This window comes from Gossypium hirsutum, chromosome D07 (assembly GCF_007990345.1).
Source record: "Gossypium hirsutum isolate 1008001.06 chromosome D07, Gossypium_hirsutum_v2.1, whole genome shotgun sequence".
In the NCBI taxonomy this organism is placed as follows: Eukaryota; Viridiplantae; Streptophyta; class Magnoliopsida; order Malvales; family Malvaceae; genus Gossypium; species Gossypium hirsutum.
Genome location: NC_053443.1, coordinates 27225640 through 27242088, shown reverse-complemented (window position 1 = coordinate 27242088; position 16449 = coordinate 27225640). Strand labels below are relative to the sequence as shown.

The following is a 16449-nucleotide window of genomic DNA, read 5'->3' as shown; positions in this document are numbered from 1 at the left end:
TCGGGACATGTTATCTCGACGAATGGTATTATGGTAGACCCTTCTAAGGTAAAGGCAGTCCTGGAATGGAACTCACCCAAGAATGTTTTTGAAGTCCACAGCTTCTTAGGGTTGGCTGGATACTACAAGAGGTTTGTGAAGGGTTTCTCGATAATAGCATCGTCTCTTACCAAGTTGTTGAGAAAGAAGGAAAAAATTTTATGGCATTATGAATGCTAGCAAAGCTTAGAGGAATTGAAAACATTCATTATTGATGCTCTGGTGTTAGAACAGTCAAAGCCTGGTGTTGAGTACACAATTTATATTGATGCCTCTCTGAATGGGTTAGGATGTGTCCTTATTAGAAAGGAAAGGTCATAGCTTATACATCACACCAACTGAAACCTCACAAAAAGAATTACCCTACGCATGATCTGGAGTTAGTAGACTAGTCTTGGCATTGAAACTCTGGAGACATTATTTGTATGGGGAAAGATGTCACATATTTTTTATCACAAAAGTCTAAAGTACTTGATGACCCAGAAGGATTTGAATCTATGCCAAAGAAGATGGCTGGAACTGTTGAAGGACTATGATATGACCATTAAGTATCACCTAGGGAAAGTAAATGTTGTGGCAGATGCTTTGAGCAAAAAGACTAGTGATCTTGATGTCCCTTCAAGCTAAGGTGACCATGTCTAATAGTGGAGCCCTGTTGGCGGAGCTAGTTGTAAAACCAACCCATCTCTCTCTAATGTTAGAAGAATAAATGAAGGATGTTATATGGAAAAGAAATGAACTTCAATATAGGTAGGGATGGCGAGCTCAGGTTCAAGAACAGAGTGTTTGTATCAGTGAGAAATGGGCTGATAAGAGACTTGTTGACGGAATCTCATCGGGGACCTTTTTCACTCCACCCTGGTAGCATCAACATGTACAAAGATTCGAAGGACTCTTATTGGTGGTTGGATATAAAAAAAAAGGAAGTTTCCAAGTATGTCTCAACTTGTCTAACGTGCCAGAAGGTTAAGGCAGAACATCAAGTTCCTTCTAAAAAGCTATATCCTTTGGAAATTCCCAAATAGAAATGGGATAGGATCAACATAGATTTTTTTTTCGGAGTTACCCCTCAGCCCGTCCAAGAATAATGTTGTAAAGGTGGTAATTGATCGGCTTACCAAGTCAGCTCATTTTCTTCTAATGAATACCACTTATTCCTTTGAAAATTTAGTTGAATTGTATATTACTGATATAGTACCCCCTGTATGGGGTACCTTCGCTATAATTTCAAATAGAGATTTGAGGTTTACATCAAGGTTCTAGCAACCGTTATAGTAATCGTTGGGAACCAAGCAAAAATTGGGACAAGGTGCAGCACTGCAGTTCACCTTCAAAATGATGGCCAATCAAAGAGAGTTATTTAGGTCTTATAGTATATAATGTGTTATTGTGTAATTTATTTTGGAATAAATTGGGAGAAGTATGTCCCTTTGTTCGAATTCACCTATATTAATAGTTAACACGCCAACCTGAAGATGTCTCCGTTAAGCCTTGTATGGAAGAAGGTAGGACACCTACCTGTTGGATGAAATTGACCGAAAGAAAGATAATGGGTCTAAACTTGGTACGTGAAACGGAAAAGAAAGTTATAATTATCTGTAGTCACTTAAAAGCTCCATAGGACTGACAAAATTAGATGTAGATATGAAAAGGAAAGAAATCTCTTTCGAGGTAGGGAATAAAGTATTTTTGAAGGTCTTTACATGGAAAAAGATTATCTAGTTTGGCCAAAAAGAAAAATTGAGTCTGAGGTTTGTAGGGTCGTATAAGGTTTTGGAGAAGGTTGGACCAATGGCGTACAAATTAGCCTTGCCTCTTGAGTTGTCAAAGATCCACAATGTATTCCATGTATCAATGTTAAGAAGATATAATTCCAACCCTAATCATATGATACAGATTGAAGAACTTGAGGTTGAACTGAACCTGTCTCACAAGGAAAAACCCATCTGTATTCTAGCCAGATAAGTTAAGGAGTTCATAATAAAAGAATTCCCTTGGTTAAAGTGTTGTGGAGGAATCATAGCACTGAATAAGCTACTTGGGAAAGAGAGAGCTTAATGAAAGATCAGTACCCTCAGTTATTTTCAGGTATGAATTTGCGAACGAAATTTTCTAAGTGGGAGAGAGTTGTAACATCCCGTCTAGCAAAGCCCTAGTGTTCGAATATTGTTTATAAAAGTAAGGCATATAGAGTAGGTTATGAGTATGTAGGTATTAAGCTTGACTAAGTATATGAGTCTATGGTTGGACCTTCAAGCGAAGTCTATATTAGGCGAGCTTGGTGGTTTGGCGGACTCTTCTGAAGAGTATATGCCACCCCAACTATTAGACAAAACGTTAAGCTATTAATGTTAATACCTTAATTTGAAAAGGAACGTATGCTTTATTATTATTTTATTATACTAGTTGATCAATCCCATTAGACGAACAAGAATTTGGTTAATATAAGACTAAGTTTCTGTAACTTGTTAGCCCCGCATTTATGAAGAGAGAGAAGTGCTTAGTCACAAGGGACGAGGGGTTTGGAGGGAAATTAGACTTATCCACTAAGTTTTTCCTTCTTGTTATATTTGTATAATGCAAGTTTTGGAAACCATATTTTCTTCCCAAACTTTTTCTGAAATTTTCTCTCGGAAAATCCTAGACCTCAAACTTGCTTGAAGATTTTGGGTTCGCTGTACTCAGCCAACTCCATCATCACTTAGTACTTGGTAAATATTGATGAAACTTAGGTTATTTTCATATTTACTTACAGGGCCTTAGGGTTTCATGCTTCAGGGTCAGTTTTAGGGGTAAGGGAGGAAACTTTCATATTATGGGTTTTTTAATTCATGTTCTTGTGAACTTGTTTAGTTTTTTGGTGCAAGGAATTGATAAGTTTAACTATTTATACTATAGCTCATGATAATCCTGAGGGCTCCCATGAAAAGGTCAAAGGTCTTGTTTTTTGAACATTCTTGTAATTTTTGGTGAGCTTCTTCTTGCTTCCATGTATGTGTATAATGTTCTCGTTTATGTTTAGTTGAGATAAACACTTTTATCCTATAAGACAATATGTTTGTGTATGAGTAACAAAGGTTCATGGTTATAATTTTGAGTTAGTTGTCTGTGTAAATGGAGTAAGGGTCTTTCTTTGTGTTTAAGCCACCATCCATTATTTCTAGAATGAACAATATGAACTGAGTTATGAAAATGAAATCATGGCGATGCCTTTAGTGAAATGAGCATTGAATGGGAATATCACAATACATGAAAAGGGATCATATAGCCTCTGATAGTGCAAAAGTTATTACGAACCAGATTGGCAAATCATGATGAAACGAATGAAATGAATTCTAATGGTCGATCATTGACTTAGGTGTGGCTAGCACGAAGAAGGTTGTCCGCATAGTTGTATGGGCATAGTGCATGCATCAAAGGAATAGTTTTTGTAGTAAAGTCTATTTGTGTATGGTAATCTCCAACGAGCGAACTGTATGACTTGCTAAGTTGGAAAGGTTTATTTGTATTATACATAGCTATTATGATGTTTGTTCTGGAACTCACTGAGTTCTTTGAACTTATTTAGTTACCTTTCCTTCTTAGGTACGCTGACAAAGTAATGGACTTTTCAAAGACTACGCCAGATGACATTTATTTCGTGAGATTTCTAAGTATTTTGTATTATGCATGGCATGGGGGTGGTGTCAAGATGGTTTCATTTCGAAGAATGAATTTTGTATTTTAAAACTATTCTTTTAAAATCGTTAATTCAATGAAACCTTAGTGAATTGATTATGTTTTTGAAAAGTATCAAATTATTTACCTTGAATGATGAATTTTTATTTAATTAATACGATACTTTAGTTAAATATTGGTTTACACCAAATATGGTTTTTAAGAGCTTCTATGTTTTTCATTTTCCTTGGAAATGTATAACATTATTTATCTTTAATTTAGCAAAGGATTTACAACTCATATATATTTGAATTGTATTTTTATGAAGACCACGCCTGTACAAGTTTAAAGGAAAAGATTTTAAGGTAGTGATGCACCAATACTGGGTCCTCCCTAAAGATCGAGTTTGGGGTGTTACAAGCAATGTCACTCGGGGCGAAGTATGTGAAGAATATTTTGAAGGAGTATGAGGAATGTTAGGGGCAAATGGTGAATTTAACAAATCCCATATTTGCTTTAGCTCAAACGTAGAGGAGGAAACTCGTGAGATGATGGTAGGGACATTAGCGGTTTAAAACTCGATGGATCTGGAGAAATATTTGAGGATGTCGATTGGGGTAGGAAGAAACAAGAATATAGCCTTTCAAAGTATAAAGGATTGGGTTTGGGAAAGGATTAATGTTTGGTGTAATTGATGTTTATCACATGGTGGGAAAGCGATTTTTATATATAATGTAATGTTTTTTATTACTGAGATTGTTTTGCAAGGAATTAGAATCGATTATGTGTAGATATTAGTGGTAGAAATCTCAATCACAACGTGGTATTCATTGGTGTTTGTGGGGGGATCTTTGCGATTTAAAGGAGGTCGGGGTATGGGATTTTGCAATCTGGAAAAATTTAACATAGCGGTTTTGGCCAAGAAGGGATGGAAATTAGTGTGTAATTCGTCTTCGTTGGTAACATGAGTACTAAAAGAAAAATACTATGTGAATAATGATTTCTTAGAAGTTGAGTTAGCGAGTGAACCTTCTGTAGTATGGAGGAGCATATGGGCTGTGAAGGGACTTCTAATGAAGGGATGTAGTTGGTTGGTCAACGACGAGAGTTCAATTTCAATGTGGGATATGCCTTGGCTGTCGGGTGATAGACCTTGCAAATTGAGTTCACCTCGGGTTAATAGAATAGTAAAGGTGGTAGATTTAATTGATGAACAGAGTCAGACATGGAAGGAAGATATGGTGCTATCAATGTTTGATTACCAAGAGGCAAGAAGAATCCTCAGTATACAACTGGTGTAGAAGGGAGTTACGAACAAACTGAGATGGTGTCTTGAGAGCTTCGGTGAGTACACGTTATGAAATGGGTATAAGGTCCTGCTTAGGGGATTTCCCAAGACTTAGGAGGATAGTTACAGTTCCATAATCAAGAAACTAGGAGTAATACTAGCAATTATGGAAGATAGAATAACTGGAAAAAAATGAAAATTATAGTATGGAAATTTATAAATTATGTGCCTACAAATTCCAATCTATATCAAAGAACAATTCGAACGGATGTAGTTTGCCCCAGATGTGGTCAAGACTTTGAAACCAATAGACATGCAAGCCGTGATTGTCCACTTGCCCTACAGGTTTGGCAGGATCTTGGAATTAACTGGAGGGGGAATCAAAACAAGGACTTTATTGTTAATTAGGCTCGATAATTATTTTTTGGGAGCAGTAATTAGCAAAAAATTAATAGTCATAATCGTGATCTGGGCAATTTGGTTTTTAAGAAATAAACTAGTTAATGAAGGAAAGCAACAATCTAAGACTGAAATTGTTACCTTCATTTCAGGATACATTCGTGAGTTGGAACTATTGATTGGGGAAAGAGTTGAACGAGCAGCAGAGGAGACGGTGGCGTGGCAGTCTCCTTTAAAGCCTTTTTTCAGAGTAAATTTTGATGTAGGTTTCTACGAGTTGCAAGCAGCGAGTACAGGGATTATCATTAGAAATAGCACTGGTCTGATAATAGGAGCAGTTTACCCATGGAATAGATATGTATCGAATGCGTCGGTGGCAAAGGCGTTGGCTGGTACCCAGGATTTCAGATTCACACAAGAGTTGGGATTTTTGGCAATAGAATTTGAGGGGGAATCCTTGGTGGTTATAACGAAGCTTCGAGCAGCATGCATTGATCGATCAGAAATTAGTAACCACATGTGGTAAGCAAAAATAGATTGTGTTGGGTTTTAAAAGATGTAAATTTCAGCATATCAAGAAAGGGGCAATCGAGTTGCTCACCTATTGGCCAAAGAGGGGTTTTGCTGAAAACGTGATGTCTGGTGGGTGGAGGACGACCCGACAGTGATTCAGTGACTGGTGGAAGAGGGACAATCCACTCTTCAGGTCAGTTGAGGTCCATCGATACGATGATGGAGGACGCTAGAAGATTCGATTATAGCTAGCAGGATCAGATTGCTTCAAATAGGAGTGACTCAATACGATTTTGGGCATTTGAAGTGATATATGGCATGTGGTGTGGGTTGTGAGAGGAGAGAAAGGTTGTTTAGTTCTGATTTAATTAGATGACCGAGGATCACAATTATTTTTATTGTTTGACAATTTTTTTAGTAATAAATGCATGCCACTTCACAGTAAAAAAATTCAATTAATTTTGTTTGAAAATATTCAAAAGTAAAAAATTGTATAATATATTTATAGCTAATGCAATTTCCTTTTCTTTACTTTTTTTCTCTTTTTTATCCTTAGAATATAAGTCTTAAATTCCAATATATATTCATAATTTAATTATTTAAATATTCAAAATTAAATATAAATATATGTATATTACTTTCATAATTTACTAATTTCTTTTTGTTTCTTTTTTTTCTCTTTTTTATCTATAGAATATAAGTTTTAAGTTCAAATATATATTTATAATCAATAAAAAGCAGGAGTTAGGAGAAACTTTTGAACTAGTGAAAGTATCTTTTTATTATTAATTATATTATTAAATTATCATTAAAAGTAAGTTATCAGTATATTAATAATTATTATATGATAATTAAAAAGCAATATTAATTAACTAAATTAATAAAAAATTAAATCTAAAAAATCATTTAATATAATTAGATAATTTAAAAATAATAAAATTCAAACTTTTTTAATTAAATATAGCTTTTACCTATAAATCTTATTTTATTTTTAATATGATAAAAATTAAATCGTGTTAAAATAATTTTTTTTATAATTCCTAGAAATTGAATGAATAAGATTAGCATTAAAAAATATAATATTAATATTGGTAATCTAATTGTACATATAATGTATTTTTTTTTCATTATATATATGGTGAAACTAAAAAATAAACATGTTTTACATTAAATAATATGTTTTATAATTAAATTAAAAATTATTTCTATTTATAAATACTAATAAAATCAGTTGGAACTAATACAAATTTTAACTTGGCAAATAAGTTCATTCAATTCAATAGATAAAAAAAATCAATTAATAATTAGTATTTTGTGTTAGCTACTATTTTTCAATTTTTAAATATATAAAATTAATAAATATAATCTAAAATGAAAAATAATTATAATTATTCTATTAATATTTTTATGAATAAAATTGTTAAACTATCTTTTTAGTATTATGGAAAAATAAGCATAAAATCAATTAATATAACTATAATTTTGTTATGGAAAATAATTATAATTATCTTATTAATAATGTTTCTATTATCAAATTTTAAATATGAAATTAAAATAATTATTTTAATAAGAATATTTATTAATGCTACTTAAATGTTATTTAATGGAAATACCTTACTAATGCATATATTTATAGTGTTAAAGCTTAATTTTAAATGTTAAATGACTGTAATATTAATTAAGTGATAATTAATCTAAATAATAAGTATAATTTAATATAGATTCAATTTTTAATTAAATCAAAAATAATTGTAGAACTAATAATATAAAAATAATTAAATATTTATTTTAAGAATAAATGGAAAAAATCAAAATTTAATATTATATGATAGTTTTTGCTTCATTCACCAAAAAATGTCATATTTTCAGTATTATTTTATAATTCACTTATTATATGATGTTTGATAAATTTACTATTATTTGGCTTTTTTATAGTACTTATACAATTCTGCATGTGTATTATTTTATAGGTTTGTTTTTATCCAAAAAAACGTATGATTTTTATTATTCTTTTATATTAATACTCCTCACCCGACTCGATTGTCGGGTTCGAGTTACGGAATGCTAAATTTGTTATCAAAGCAACCACGTGTCACTTAGACAACAAACAAACATTTCTACATGTAATCAAGTGTTAATCATATTCAAATTATGTTAAACAATCATTTTCAGGTTTTATACAAACTTACGAAAGTTCTATTGCCATCCCAAGCACAAAACATGACCAAATTGCAGAGTTTTAGAAGTTTACAGCCAACTTCATGACGCCATCTTTTCCACATCATGACGTTGCCAAAACAGTATGTCATGTCACGACCTCAAGCCACTTGATGTTGCGACGTCACTTACTATCGATCGACATTGCGACAAGGAATATTGGTCGTCGAGACGTGGCCCTTGTTTTTTGGAAAAAAAGAACCATTTGGTCCTAAATCAAAGCATATACACCAACCTATTTGATTCAAACCATCTTATACCATCATCATCAAAAGATATTCATGCCATTTCATGTCAACTAGTCACCAAACCAATTCCAAAACTAATACAAATTTATCATGATCTCAACCTATTCAAAACCAAACCATGGGATTTCATACATTCAAATATAAACCTCACTTATGTCAACTCTACCAAAATATATCTTTTACTTCATTACTTTCAAATTTGCACATAATACCTATGTGATCCTAAAATAGGTCGAAACAAATCACATACCAAATGCAGAACTTAAGCAAAATCATCATACATACCATATTAATGTATACTTCAACTTAAAATTGTTATAACACATTGAATTATACCATTTCACTTTAGTTATAAGCATCTATGCACATGAACACATCACTTATATGCATGCCACTACCCTAGACTCAAAATGATCGTATAATTACTGATTTAGTGATAGTGTGAGCTTCGAGATGATCTGGCTTAACGTGTTTCACAAGGTGATAATCTACAAGGAAAAGGGAAAACAAACAAGGTAAGCATATAGGATGCTTAGTAAGTTCATAGGCATTAAACAAAACTTACCTTATTTTACCAACATTTCTATGTTAATAAGTTTGTCACAACATTTGGCTAGACATGGTAATCAAAATCATTAATATTATAAGCATTTGCTCAAAATTGAAAACGTATGATACCACAAGAGCTCAATATGCCAATTCAAGTCACGTTTGGTAACAATTTGAAATTCATACTCAGCCAAGGGATTTTACATTCACATACATATCAATGGCATTACTAAAATAAATGTTTTTTTCACTATTCATTCAAAAACTTACCATTTGAAAGTCAAGTTCATTTCATCTCATTTCAATCTCTTAAAGCATTTAAATTGTCTTACCCGGTGAACCCTACTAAATGGACTTAGATACATAGGTATCTACACCATACTATTTGATCATCCAACCTAATATATAAACATGCCAAGATACCTGGCTGGGCTAAACCTTTATAATGACACATCATGTTACTCGTCTGAGCTAAACATGTGTCACACCGAATTGAGAAAGTGAGAAGATTATGTGGATTTCAATATGGTATTGAGGTTACCGCTTTTGGTAGTGGAGGGGGACTTTTATTGGGTTGGAAATCTGATAATTTGGTGAGCCTCAAAAGTTTTTCCATTGGCATATTGATGTTATGATACAAGAGGATTCGAATGTTGGAACAAACGGGTTTGGAAAATGCAGTAGAAAATAAATTTAGGGAAAAACCAGAGTTTTAAAAATTTTTCCAAAATAAGATCTTGGTTGTGATATCTAAAGAAATAAACACTTGATCAAAATTGTATCTTTTTGATTCGTCTAGGATGAGCGCTTCAACTAAGTAGTTTCCTCTGCTATCCTCAAGCTCACATCTACTGAGTGTGGGCTCGTTTCCAATCAGAAAATTTTCAAAAAAATTACCAGTAGGATAATTTTGTAATTTCTATAAACTTTTAGGCCAATTTGTAAATCAGAAAAATATCTATAGAAATTTTCTAGAATAATCTCTTTAGAGAATTTTCTCTCTACAACTTTATCTTGAATTAGAGTGTGTGAAAATAATGAACCAAGACTTTCTTTATATAGGGAAAGCTTAGAGAATTCAACTACGATTAAACTTAATTACTTTAATATTAAATTAATATAATATTTATCAAGATAATTATTAGATTAAATTTAATATTAAATTTTATTAAAATAATACAATTTTATCTACAAGATAACCATTAAATTAAATTAAATATTAAGATAATCACTTTAATATTAAATTAATAAAATAATTTGAAAATAAGTATTGAATTTAATTTAATATTAAACTATTAAAATAATATTATTTTTGGAATAGTTAATCTAAAATCAAATTCTCTCGTAGAGTTCTAGTAGGAGCATAACTCTTCCACTACTCAACTACTGACAACCAATTGTCGCAAGCCATCAGGGACACTGTCGTTGCAGCCATCGGCATTGTCATGTCCAATGATGCAGGTGCGACACCCTTACGTCACCCCAAGCTGATTCGACTGTTGTCGGTTCGATTAGGGTCAATGACGACCCAACTGGTCCAGTCTAGCCATCGGTTGGACTATCGGCCCGATTTCACATACCAGGCCCAATTTGACCAATTTTTGGGTCTTCGTTTCGATTTTGCGCTTAAGGGCCTAATTTACAATCTAAGGTCTAATTTTCAAGTTCAATTACCCATTGGGCCAATTGTCTGACTTGAAAATTAACTTCCAAAAATATCATATTAATTTTAATTGATTTGATTAATTAAATTTTACTTTATCTAAATAAATTTTTCCAAAAATCACTTAGATTTTCCAAATTAATTTTTCAAGAAAATTCTATAGTCAAATTCTCTAGTTGAACAATTCTCACGACCACCTAATTTAATTCCACATCGAATAAATCGACTCAATTAAATTATTCTCAAAGTCATAGAATTTTCTTCTAATTCAAATGCAACCCAATCAAACTTTTTTTGAGCTAGCGGAGGGACCAATTAGACATATATAATTAGGCCCTAGTAATTTCAATTATGTCCAAAAGCATCATTTCGATAATTCACAATTACTTAATCATGCAGTCAGTCTACAAAAAGTATCATGATTGATAACTCTTTTTTGTATACTATTTACGAAAGCAATTAATCCAATTGCTTTATCCAATGACCTCATCATGTGTATGTTACCCTCATATGATATCTTTGATTCCTTTGAGTTAAATCTGTTCACTAAATACAATTATATTTTATCTTATTGCCACCATTGTGTCTTCTTAATGATTAATATGATCACTGTCAACAAATGAATATGATAAATTTCTCGTTCGAGAACAAGAAACCCATGGCCACATTCCATATTTATCAATCCACACAATGCCAATGAAAAGATATCATTAACTCTTTAATTGAGGTATGAATTTCACTTTTGCTAGTAAATTCATGCTATACACAAGTCATATACCCAACATACCGGCTATACGCTCAATCATCTTTAGAGCACAAGCCTCCACTTATATCAAAGCATATGAGTTGCATACGCATGGTCAGTGACTAACTAAGGATTTAGGTAAATTACACCATGAACGTCACACATGAATTAATTCACAAATGGATTCAGAATTAATTCATCTTGGGTCCAGTCCAATGTATCATTCTACCAATAAATAAATCTATTTCTCTACTCGTGGAGTCAACTACTCCAATAGTCAAGACTAGTCATCTCCCTAATTGGAATTGTAGACGACATAATAATCATTCCCAGTATTTTAATCAAATGCAAGCTTTGATTCTCTTACGAGATTACGAACTCATTTAGATTACCTACTGAAGTAAGTTGTCTTTCTCGCAATGTAAACATTCTTTGCAATGCCACTTATCTTCAATTTAAACTTTAGACAATCAATGAGCTAATATTTACTTATCAGAATATCACTTTTCGTGCAAAATATAAAAGACAAAAAATACAAAAGACATAATAATGAAATGTGAAATTAACCTTAGTTATTTATTCATCTTTTAAATAAATAGAAAATAGTTACATGTTTACTACAACATGGGCACATTTCCCTACAATCTCCTACTTGCCTTGGTGAAGTAAATGTGTCATGTTTCACATTCCCATATCCTCGATGTATTTGTTAAAACTCCTAGTTACAAGAGTCTTAGTAAACGGATCCACAAGGTTATTTTCAAAAGCTACTTTCGTCACATCTACAATTCCTTTGGCTACTACCTCTCATATCAAGTGATACTTCCAATCAATGTGTTTTGTCCTATTGTGACTTCTCATTTCCTTGGTATTTGCTATTGCAGTACTATTATCACAATACAGTGTTATAGCTTTTTCCATACCAGGAATAACTTCAAGTTCGATTAAAAACTATCGAAGGCATATTGCTTCTTTTATTACCTCAGAAGCAACCACATAATTCGCCTTCATAGTAGAGTCAATAGTGTAATTTTTTTTTACACTTCTCCAAACTATGGCTCCACAGCCTAGAACGAATACATTTCCCAAAGTTGATTTCCTCGAATCTTTGCAAGTTTGGAAGTCTGAGTCTATGTACCCAACTAAAGTAAGGTCCTCTCTAGAATACACAATCATATAATCCCTGGTTCTTTTAAATACCTTAATATATGCTTTACAACTTTCCAATGCCTAGGACCTGGATTCGCCTAATATCGACTAACCATTTGTACTGTGAAATAGATATTTGGACATGTGCAAAACATCGCATACATAAGTTTTCCAACTACCGAAGCATATGGAACCTTACTCATATGCTCTCTTTTTTCCGCTGTCTTAGGATAGTCATCTAAAGAAAGATGAAAACCTAATGCAGTCGGCTAAATGCTTAGCTTTGCATCGGTCTTTGCAAAACACTCCAATACCTTATCGATGTATTAAGCTTGAGATAGTGTCGTCATTTTATTCTTTCGATCCCTAAGGATTTGAAATCCAAGAACATAACTAGCTTCACCCAAGTCCTTCATGCTAACTGTTGAGCAAACCACAGTTTAACAGATGAAATTCTCTTACATCATTTACGATAAATAGAATATCATCGACATACAAAATAAAGAAGACCACATTTTCTTCCTTTATACACTTATAAACACAAGGTTCATAAGCGTTTTGCTCAAATCCAAAAGTCTTGATCATTTGATCAAATCTTGTATTCCATGAGTGAGACGCCTGCTTAAGTCCATAAATAATGGATCTTAACAGTTTGTAAAATTTCTGCTCCTTTCATTTGACAACATAGTCAGTGGGTTAAGCCATGTAAATGGTCTCATCAAGATAGCCATTTAAGAATGCTGTCTTGACATCCGTTTGTTAAATCTCGTAATCGAGAGCAGCGACAATGGATAAGAATATGTAGATAGGCTTGAGCATAGCTACCAAAGATAAGGTCTCATCGTAATCTATGTATTCTTTCTATGTGTAGTATTTCCCTACAAGTCTAGCTATGTGTGTTTCCACTTTCCCTTTTGCATTTATGTTCTTCTTGTAGATCCATTTACACCCTATAGGTTTAATCCCAGCTGGTAAGTCTACAAGTTCTCACACTACATTAGATTTCATAGAATCCATCTCGGCATCCATGGCTTGTTTCTAGAGCTTGGAATAAACGTTCTGCATAGCCTCCTCATAAGTAGTGGATCATCATCCTCATGATTAGCTTCCGTATCATAAATACTAGCATCATAGATGAAGAAGTCTAGTTTCTTATAAACTCTCCCACTACGATGGATTCCCCTATACTATTGATCATTTGTAGGTTTTTCTACAACTTTCTCAAGAATTGAACTTGGTGATTGTTCTACCACTCCTGAATGTTTCTCAAGTACCACTTTACTTCAAGACTTAAAGTTATCCATGTAGCTTTCCTCGAGGAAAGTAGCATGAGTAGAAAATTTAATCGTATTATCTTTCGGATTGTAGAATAATCATCTTTTTGTTCCTTCTTGATATCCTACAAACATACGTAATTCTATCCATGCATCTAACTTCTTTGCATCCTTATCCAAAACATGTGCTAGAAAACCCTATATTCTAAAGTGATTTAGATCGGGTTTCTTTCCATGTCGCAGTTCATATGGTGTCTTACAAGAAGACTTGGCTGACACATCATTCAGAATATAGATGATAAGCTGTAAAAGTAACATATTTTAATCTCATTCTTAATGTATTTTTGGATGATTAATTATGTAAATTAGTGAATTTGATGCTCCTAATCCTTTAAATTCATGTTTCTATACTTAGGAGAGCATTTGGGAGCAAAGAGAGCGAAAAAAGAGCCGAAATCACACAAATAGAGTTGTTTCCAAGATCCACACGGTCTGGGCATTTCCATACGGGCTGACCACACGCTCATGCGAGTTACACGGGCTGGCCACACACCCATGTGCCAGACCGTGTCGATATTGCCCCCTACTTCCCAAATACACGAAAAAACCTAATTTTTAGGTTTTCTAAACATTCTAAAGTCTATAAATACCAATTAGAAGAAGACCTAAGGGCGCACAAAGAAAAGATTGAAGAAAAGACTCAAAGAACGCCATCAGAATCAACTCGGAAACGGATCTCCTTCAAGATCGAAGATCTCCATTAAATTTCCTTCAAAGTTTTATTGAGTTTCTTTATGTCTCTTTGTTATCCTAACATTGATATGTTTCTATTCAGGATTATGAACTAAATTCCCTAGACACCTAGAGAAGATGAAACCTTTCATGAATCGTATTATTTGATTTCTAATTTACGCAATAAATACTTGATTCTTGTTCTCAATTATGTATGCTTATTTCTTGTGTTAATATCTCTGAGATATTAATTCAAGTTTAATGTGCTTATTTCCGTGGAGTAAAAGTCCCTGTTTAAGGGTAGATCTAGTATAGTTGAATGGAGTTGCATGCAATCCTAGAAATAGGACAACATAAATCTACCAGATTAGAGTCAAATCTAATAGGGGAATTCATAGATTGAGTTAATGCGAAAATAGGGGTTTTAATTAGAAAGAGATTTCAATTAATCAACCTAGAGTCAGTTGTTCTTACTCTCGAAAGAGATATTAACATAATTTAGGGATCTTTACGGATCAAGACACAAGTGAATAAATCGTTTAATTCAGATTCATCGTAATAAGTGAATTCTTTCCTGGGTATTGTCTATCTCATTGGTTATCTTCGATTATTTTCCTATTTCATTATCTGTTGCGTTCGTAGTTAAATTAGATTAACAAATTTAGATAAAAACAATCACTTAAATTTATTGGCTAAATAATAGAAAAAACAGTAATTACTAGTACTTTTAGTCCTTGTGGATACGATATTCCCTACTCACCATAGCTATACTATTGTTCGATAGATGTGCTTGCCTTTGCCATAATTATAGTTAGTTTAGTGACCATCAAGTTTTTGGCGTCGTTTTCGGGGACTAAAATACTAGGAACACTTAATTTTTTACTAATTTAGCCATTTATTCTTATTTTTATTTTTATTTTTATTTTTATTTTTGTTTTATAATTTTTCTTTTATTTGCTTCTAGTAGGTTCCTTTAGTTTATGACTAGAAGAAACCATTGGGACCATTATTATTTGACAGCGAAATTGAAAGTCCAGCTCGTAGGAATCGTAGAGAAACAAAGCTGAGTCGAAAGAGTATAATAGACGAGCAAGAGGACATTCTTATTAATGAGGAGATGGGTGATAATCAGAATAATCAGTTACCTTCTGCGGTTGCTGCAAATCCTACAAATCCAAATCCTGCTCCTCGTACTATGTACGATTATGCCAAGTCCACTTTAACTGGGGCTGAATCAAGTATTTTGAGACCACTATTGTTGTAAATAATTTTGAAATAATGCCGAACACTATTCAGATGGTACAACAATTTGTTCAGTTCGATGGTTTGCAAGACGAAGATCCAAATACTCATTTGGCTAATTTTCTGGAAGTCTGTGATACTTTTAAGATAAATGGCACTTCTGACGATGTCATTCGCCTACGATTTTTTCCCTTCTCGTTGAGATACAAAGCTAAACAGTGGTTGAATTCTTTACCACGAGATTTTATCACTACATGGGATCAAATGACTGAGAAATTCCTATTGAAGTACTTCCCACTGGCTAAGATGGCCAAGTTGAGGAATGATATCTCTTCCTTCGTTCACATCGACTTAGAAACCCTATATGATGTATAGGAGAGGTATAAGGACTTATTGAGACAGTGCGCTCACCATGGATTATCTTTATGGCTACAAGTTCAAACCTTCTACAACGATTTGAATCCCTTAACTAGACAGCTAACAGATGCAGCAGTCGGTGGTACTCTAAACAATAAAATACCTGAAGCGGCGTATGACTTTATAGAGGAGACGGCACTGAATAATTATCAGTGGCAAGTCATGAGGACAATGTCGATAAGCAGCCAATGTTTTTAACTTAAATGTGGTCACCATGTTATCGAATCAGGTAGAACTTTTAAATAAGAAAATTGATGGTTTCTATGTTTCTACCAGGTACATCTGGTGATGCAGTGCGATACAAATGGAAGAGGAAT

The 16449-nt window shown here is 33.1% G+C and overlaps 1 non-coding gene across 1 annotated transcript; it reads right to left on the bottom strand.

Moving 5' to 3' along the window:
* Window positions 1–16027: 16027 nt before the first annotated feature.
* Window positions 16028–16134, bottom strand: LOC121219673 (small nucleolar RNA R71). Its single transcript, XR_005916563.1, has one exon. It is a non-coding gene; the product is annotated as a small nucleolar RNA R71 (small nucleolar RNA).
* Between the last annotated feature and the right edge of the window lie 315 nt (window positions 16135–16449).